Source organism: Labeo rohita, unplaced genomic scaffold, assembly GCF_022985175.1.
Source record: "Labeo rohita strain BAU-BD-2019 unplaced genomic scaffold, IGBB_LRoh.1.0 scaffold_2430, whole genome shotgun sequence".
Taxonomy (NCBI): domain Eukaryota; kingdom Metazoa; phylum Chordata; class Actinopteri; order Cypriniformes; family Cyprinidae; genus Labeo; species Labeo rohita.
The window spans coordinates 1-7315 of NW_026128694.1; the positions used below are offsets into that span (position 1 = coordinate 1).

The window sequence follows — 7315 nt, forward strand, 5'->3', positions numbered from 1 at the left end:
CACTTCTCATGGACTGTATATACACTGTCAAAGTGTCAAAAGTGAAGGAACTTATTCACTTTTAGTGGTTTATTGCCGCTCTGTTCATGGCGTTTGACTGCAGATCAAGAGGTCCCCGGTTCAAATCCGGGTGCCCCCTTTGGACTGGAAGCTTTGGGTCAACCGAAGCTTGACTTCCATGTGAAGCTGTTATTGTTTGATATTGTCACAGTGAAGGAACTTATTCTCCTTTAGCGGTGTATTGCGGTGCTGTTTGTGGGGGTATAGCTCAGTGGTAGAGCATTTGGCTGCAGATCAAGAGGTCTCCGGTTCGAATCTGGGTGCCCCCTTTGTATCTGGCAGCTTAACTTCAGTGTTGAGCTGTCCTTTGTTGTCAAAGTCAAGATGCTCGCTCTCTTCTACTGGTTCAAACACCGGAAGTGGCGTTCTTGGCCTTAACTTTAAAGGGAGGCTGGCTCAGTGGTGGAGCATTTAACTGCAGGCCAAGAAGTCTCTGTCTGAAGTCCGGGTGCCACGTTTGGACAGCTTCGAGCTAACCGAAAGTTTATCATCAACGTCAGGCTGTCATTGTTTGATGTTGTCACATTGAAGGAGGTCAGTTTCCTTCATTGGTTTATTGCAGTGTGCCTCATCGGGGTATAGCTCGGTGGTAGGACCCTTGACTGCAGATTAAGAGATCCCTGAGTCAAATTTAGGCCCCCCCTTTGCCCTTGGCAGCTTTGGACCAACCAAGGCTTTAACTTTAAAGTCAGCCTGTCTTTGAAAGTGACGACGTATTGTCAAGCATGGTGACCCATACTCGAAATTGGTCCTCTGCATTTAACCCATCACGAGTGCACACACACACACAGACCCGGAGCAGTGGGCAACCATTGCTCCGGTGCCCAGGGAGCAACTGGGGGTTCGGTGCCTTGCTCAAGGGCACTTCAGTCATGGTGTTGAAGGTGGAAAGAGCGCTGTTCATTCACAATCCCCACCTTCAATTCCTGCTGGTGCGGGAATCGAACAAGCGACCTTTGGGTTACAAGCCAGACTCTCTCTTTGTTTGATATCGTCACATTGAAGGGAGTCGTTTTGTTTCAGTGGTTTTGTACAGTGCATCTCATGGGGGTATATCTCAGTGGTGGCGCATTTAACTGCAGATGAAGAGGTCCCTGGTTCAAATGCAGGTGCCCCCTTTGGCCTTGGCAGCTTTGGACCAACCAAAGCTTTGACCTTAAAGTCAGCCTGTCTTTGTTTGATATCTTCACAGTGAAGGAAGTCAGTTCAATTCAATTGTTTCAGTGGTTTTGTGCAGTGCATCTTATGGGGGTATATCTCAGTGGTGGCGCATTTAACTGCAGATTAAGAGTTCTTTGAGCCTTCTCAAAGCAGAAAGTCGAGATTGACTTTGCAGTCCGCTGCTGGGGGGTAAAAAGAGCGTTCCCTGACCGGGAATCGAACCCGGGCCGCGGCGGTGAGAGCGCCGAATCCTAACCACTAGACCACCAGGGAAGGGCTGGGCGGCTGCTGGCCTGTTAATATCATGAGAAGAAGCAGACCGCAATACAGGCCTCTGTCACGTAGAAACCCAGCAACTCCACCCCGGCCGGTGGGCCAGTGACGCAATGGATAACGCGTCTGACTGTGTCGTTGTCACACAAGAGACATGTTTTTCCGCTCTATGTATTGTAATGATTTTATGCATCATAGAGTGTGAAGTGGTTTACTTGTTTTCTCAAGTCCATTTTTTCCCCTCTTAACATTTTAGTGTGTATGTCTTTAAGAACACATGACAGGAAGCAGGAACTGTATAAAGAGAGCAGCATGCCAGACAAACAGGGAATCACTAAACAGAACTTGCTGGATTGTGGAGTTTCCAAACTGTTGATTTACCTTTCCGGTCACAACTTTGCAACCAACTGGATTATCACTTCTCATGGACTGTATATACACTGTCAAAGTGTCAAAAGTGAAGGAACTTATTCACTTTCAGTGGTTTATTGCCGCTCTGTTCACGGGGGTATAGCATTTGACTGCAGATCAAGAGGTCCCCGGTTCAAATCCGGGTGCCCCCTTTGGACTGGAAGCTTTGGGTTAACCGAAGCTTGACTTCCATGTGAAGCTGTTATTGTTTGATATTGTCACAGTGAAGGAACTTATTCTCCTTGTTGCAGCGCTGTTTGTGGGGGTATAGCTCAGTGGTAGAGCATTTGACTGCAGATCAAGAGGTCCCCGGTTCAAATCCGGGTGCCCCCTTTGTATTTGGCAGCTTAGCTTCAGTGTGTAGCTGTCATTGTTTGACCTTGTCAAAGTCAAGGTGCTCACTGTCTTCTAGTGGTTCGAACACCGGAAGTGGCGTTCTTGGCCTAACCGAAGCCTTGACTTTAAAGGGAGGCTGGCTTAGTGGTGGAGCATTTAACTGCAGGCCAAGAAGTCACTGTTTGAAGTCTGGGTGCCACGTTTGGACAGCTTCGAGCTAACTGAAAGTTTATCATCAACGTCAGGCTGGCATTGTTTGATGTTGTCACATTGAAGGAGGTCAGTTTCCTTCATTGGTTTATTGCAGTGTGCCTCATCGGGGTATAGCTCGGTGGTAGGACCCTTGACTGCAGATTAAGAGATCCCTGAGTCAAATTTAGGTCCCCCCTTTGCAGCTTTGGACCAACCAAAGCTTTGACTTTAAAGTCAGCCTGTCTTTGAAAGTGAAAGTGACGACGTATTGTCAAGCATGGTGACCCATACTCGAAATTGGTCCTCTGCATTTAACCCATCACAAGTGCACACACACACACACAGACCCGGAGCAGTGGGCAGCCATTGCTCCAGCGCCCGGGAGCAATTGGGGGTTCGGTGCCTTGCTCAAGGGCACTTCAGTCATGGTATTGAAGGTGGAAAGAGCGCTGTTCATTCACAATCCCCAACTTCAATTCCTGCTGGTGCGGGAATCGAACCAGCGACCTTTGGGTTACAAGCCAGACTCTCTCTTTGTTTGATATCGTCACATTGAAGGGAGTCGTTTTGTTTCAGTGGTTTTGTACAGTGCATCCTATGGGGGTATATCTCAGTGGTGGCGCATTTAACTGCAGATGAAGAGGTCCCTGGTTCAAATCTGGGTGCCCACTTTGGACTGAAAGCTCTGCACTCTGATTAAATTAGCTGGATCCAGGCCGGTTAGCTCAGTTGGTTAGAGCGTGGTGCTAATAACGCCAAGGTCGCGGGTTCGATCCCCGTACGGGCCAGCTTCTTTTGGTCTGTTAGCTCATCTCTGCTCTTCTCGCAAAGTGACGGTTGGTCCTAACGTAAAGCCCTGCTGACCAAGCTGACGGCAAGACTGGCCGAAATAGCTCAGTTGGGAGAGCGTTAGACTGAAGATCTAAAGGTCCCTGGTTCGATCCCGGGTTTCGGCAGATGCTGCCTGCTTCTGTCTTTTGGTCGAGGGTGTCCAGTGATCCAGTGACTTGGATCCAACCCCTCCAATCTAAATGGGTCCCCATAGCCGCAACGCTATCTCCTTCCCAGACAGCTGTGCGCAAGGCGGTCGTGGCTCCATGGTGTAACGTTTAACGCGCCGGACTTTGAATGCAGAGATTCGAGTTCAAATCTCGGTGGAACCTGCGTGCCTTCTTGCGGCAGGTAAAGGAAGAAAAGCAAGCGCTCAAGTTTTTTGCTGCTGACGAGCCGTAGCTTCAGCGCTTGCGGTTCTTCCTTAACGCCAGGTTCCACCATCCTCCACCCGGCCAGGGCATTTATTTATTCTCTTTTTTGCCTGGACAGTCCTTTGCGGACAAGTTCTTTCATGACCATAGCAGGCCAGGATGCCGGTTTCACCTAGGCGGCCCATGTGTCTGGGAAGGAAGGGGCCGGTATGGGAAAGGGGCTCACTGGATCCCAGCACCCTCGACTGCAAAGACAATTCGCACCACTCAAAGAATCACGAATCTTCAGTTAAATGCTCTCCCACTGGCCGATCGGCCAGTTTCACTGCGACCAAACCACTGAGAAACAGAGATGAGCTTGCCCTTCAGTGAAGATATCAAACAAAGAGACTTTAAGGATCTTTGGTTAATCCGAGGCAGCCAAGGCCAAAGTGGTGTCCAGATTTGAACCAGGGACCTCTTCATCTGCAGTTAAATGCGCCACCACTGAGATATACCCCATAGGATGCACTGTACAAAAACCAGGAAACAAAACGACTAACCCTTCAATGTGGGGATCAAAGAGAGAGAATGTAACCCAAAAAGGTCGCTGGTTCGATTCTCGCACCCAGGAATTGAAGTTGGGGATTGTGAATGAACAGCGCTCTTTCCACCTTCAACACCATGACTGAAGTGCCTTGAGCAAGGGCACCGAACCCCCAATTGCTCCCGGGCGCTGGAGCAATGGCTGCCCACTGCTCCGGGTCTGTGTGTGTGTGTGTGCACTTGTGATGGGTTAAATGCAGAGGACCAATTTCGAGTATGGGTCACCATGCTTGACAATACGTCGTCACTTTCACTTTCAAAGACAGGCTGCTTTAAAGTCAAAGCTTTGGTTGGTCCAAAGCTGCAAAAGGGGGGGCCTAAATTTGACTCAGGGATCTCTTAATCTGCAGTCAAGGGTCCTACCACCGAGCTATACCCCGATGAGGCACACTGCACAAACCAATGAAGGAAACTGACCTCCTTCAATGTGACAACATCAAACAATGCCAGCCTGACGTTGATGATAAACTTTCAGTTAGCTCGAAGCTGTCCAAACGTGGCACCCAGACTTCAAACAGTGACTTCTTGGCCTGCAGTTAAATGCTCCACCACTAAGCCAGCCTCCTTTAAAGTCAAGGCTTCGGTTAGGCCAAGAACGCCACTTCCGGTGTTTGAACCACTAGAAGACAGTGAGCACCTTGACTTTGACAACGTCAAACAATGACAGCTACACACTGAAGCTAAGCTGCCAAATACAAAGGGGGCACCGGATTTGAACCGGGACCTCTTGATCTGCAGTCAAATGCTCTACCACTGAGCTATACCCCACAAACAGCTGCAACAAGGAGAATAAGTTCCTTCACTGTGACAATATCAAACAATAACAGCTTCACATGGAAGCGTTAACCCAAAGCTTCCAGTCCAAAGGGGGCACTAGTTTGGGAACTCACATCTGCAGTCAAATGCTATACCCCGTTCTAAACCACTGAAAGTGAATAAGTTCCCCTGTTTGACACTTTGACAGTGTATATACAGTCCATGAGAAGTGATAATGCTGGTTGCAAAGTTGTTCTTAAAAGGTAAATCAACACACTAAAATCCAAGTTGGAGACGGTTAATCAGGTACGTTGCTGATTATTCACTAGGTAAGTTTCATTCGCTATGTCCTTTTCTGGAAGCCCGGTGGCACTTAAACAGCCACACCAAGCCCATGACATCAAAACCACACTGCATTACAATGTGTTTACCAGAGCGAGCCAGCCAGGAGTCGAACCTAGAATCTTCTGATCCGTAGTCAGACGCTATCCATTGCGCCACTGGCTACCGGCCGAAGGTGCTGGTTTTCTACGTGACAAGCCATGTTGCGATCTGCTTCTTCTCATGACTGTGGCTGAGCCAGCAGCCCATCCTAGTGAGACCCAGAACCGGCGCTCTCCCGCCCGCGACCGGGTATTCCAGTCGCTCTTCCGGCAGCCGGACTCTGGCGGCCCTGCTGAGAAGGCTCAAAAACTTCTTGTCTACTGATTAAATACGCCACCACTGAAGATATACCCCATGGATACACTGCACAAAAAAGACCACTGAAACTGTGAATTGAACTGACTTCCTTCACTGTGAAGATATCAAACAAAGACAGGCTGACTTAAGGTCAAAGCTTTTGCTTTATCCAAAGCTGCTAAGGCCAAAGGGGGCACCTGCATTTGAACCAGGGACCTTTCATCTGCAGTTAAATGCGCCACCACTGAGATATACCCCATGAGATGCACTGTACAAAACCACTGAAACAAAACGACTCCTTCAATGTGGCGATATCAGGGGAGTGGCTGCAACAAGGTAAGCTTTTAACCAGCAGGGGAAGGTGGGGTTTTTGAAAGCCCTCTTTACCAAAACCATGACTTTCCCTGGCACCCCCGGTTTTCCCCGGGGAGGGTGGTTTTCCCCCCGGGCTTGTGTGGTGATGGTAGGGGAAAATTTGGGATGGGTCCCCTGCTTACATTCCCTCCCAGACGGCTACAAAATTAAAACCTTGGTTTCCAAAATGAGGGGGAAAAAGGGGGTGACTCGGGATTCTTTTTGAGTCAGGGTCTCCACCTGAGCCCTGCTAAAGGGCGCCTCCTTTGGGGCCCTCAAAAGACAGCCTGCTTGATGATTTTCGGTTGGGGCGGTGGGCTTTAGACATTTTGGCCCCTTAAATTACCCCTGGCCACCTCCAAAATTGGCCAAAAAGGCACTTCCCGGGGCCCGGGAAAAAGGAGGCGGGCTTTTCATCCAAGGGGAACCTGGTTAAGCTCCAGTCAAAGGGGCACGGTACCGGGGGATCCGCAAAGTAATACCCCCCCGGGACCCACCCCCGCTAAAAAAACCTTCACTGTAAATATCAAACAATAACAGCTTCACATGAATCAAGGTTAAACTTCCCGTCAAAGGCAAGGTTTTCCCCGGGGTTGATCTGATCAAAGCCCTGGGAAAAGGCGGAATAAAACTAAAAAGGGGCCTTACTTTTGTTTGACAGTGTAATCAGTCCTGGAATAAAACCCGTTGTTCAAAGTGGTCTGGAAAAGGAAATCCGGGGCTCCACTATCAACGGGGTTTTTTGTTTCCCTTTTTTTTCTGGCATGCTTCCCCTTTTTTCCGGTTCCTGCTTTCCTGTCATGTGTTCTTACAGACATACACTAAAATGTTAAGAGGGAAAATGGACTTGAGAAAACAACTGCCCTACAAGGCAAAGACCTTAACTCATGGTGTGAAAAGTGAATGACTTTAACGTTTTTATTTGTCAGCCAATTAATTATAGGTAGGACATTGGAAATTTGGCAATTAGATGTTTTAGCAATGAAAATGATCTACATTAAAAAACGGTGAGCTCAAACTTGATTTTTTACCCCCTATTTCGAAGTTAGCGTACTCTGCCTTTGCAGTGTCTGCAGAAAGTCACACCCAAGACAAAATGCGGTAACTTCCTCTGTGTACCACTAGAGAGACTTACAATGCCACTACTTATTTTCATGCCACAGTTTGTGCTCAGCCAACATGGGAGAAGCGCTAGGTATGGCATGGCCTTTTTATATTGTTGGGTGAGGCAGCCTAACCCTAAAGACGACTTGTGGATTGATGTGTGCCACAAGCGGTTTTTGCAAAAACCGTCTCTTTTT

At 48.5% G+C, this 7315-nt stretch overlaps 5 non-coding genes across 5 annotated transcripts; 4 read left to right on the forward strand and 1 right to left on the reverse strand.

Moving 5' to 3' along the window:
• The first annotated feature begins 257 nt into the window (after positions 1-257).
• On the forward strand, positions 258-329 carry trnac-gca (transfer RNA cysteine (anticodon GCA)). Its single transcript has one exon. It is a non-coding gene; the product is annotated as a tRNA-Cys (tRNA).
• Positions 330-1422: 1093 nt separating this feature from the next.
• On the reverse strand, positions 1423-1494 carry trnae-cuc (transfer RNA glutamic acid (anticodon CUC)). The gene has a single exon. It is a non-coding gene; the product is annotated as a tRNA-Glu (tRNA).
• A 672-nt stretch (positions 1495-2166) lies between these two features.
• Positions 2167-2238, forward strand: trnac-gca (transfer RNA cysteine (anticodon GCA)). The gene has a single exon. It is a non-coding gene; the product is annotated as a tRNA-Cys (tRNA).
• A 909-nt stretch (positions 2239-3147) lies between these two features.
• Positions 3148-3221, forward strand: trnai-aau (transfer RNA isoleucine (anticodon AAU)). The gene has a single exon. It is a non-coding gene; the product is annotated as a tRNA-Ile (tRNA).
• Positions 3222-3316: 95 nt separating this feature from the next.
• trnaf-gaa (transfer RNA phenylalanine (anticodon GAA)) lies at positions 3317-3389 on the forward strand. Its single transcript has one exon. It is a non-coding gene; the product is annotated as a tRNA-Phe (tRNA).
• Positions 3390-7315: the final 3926 nt, after the last annotated feature.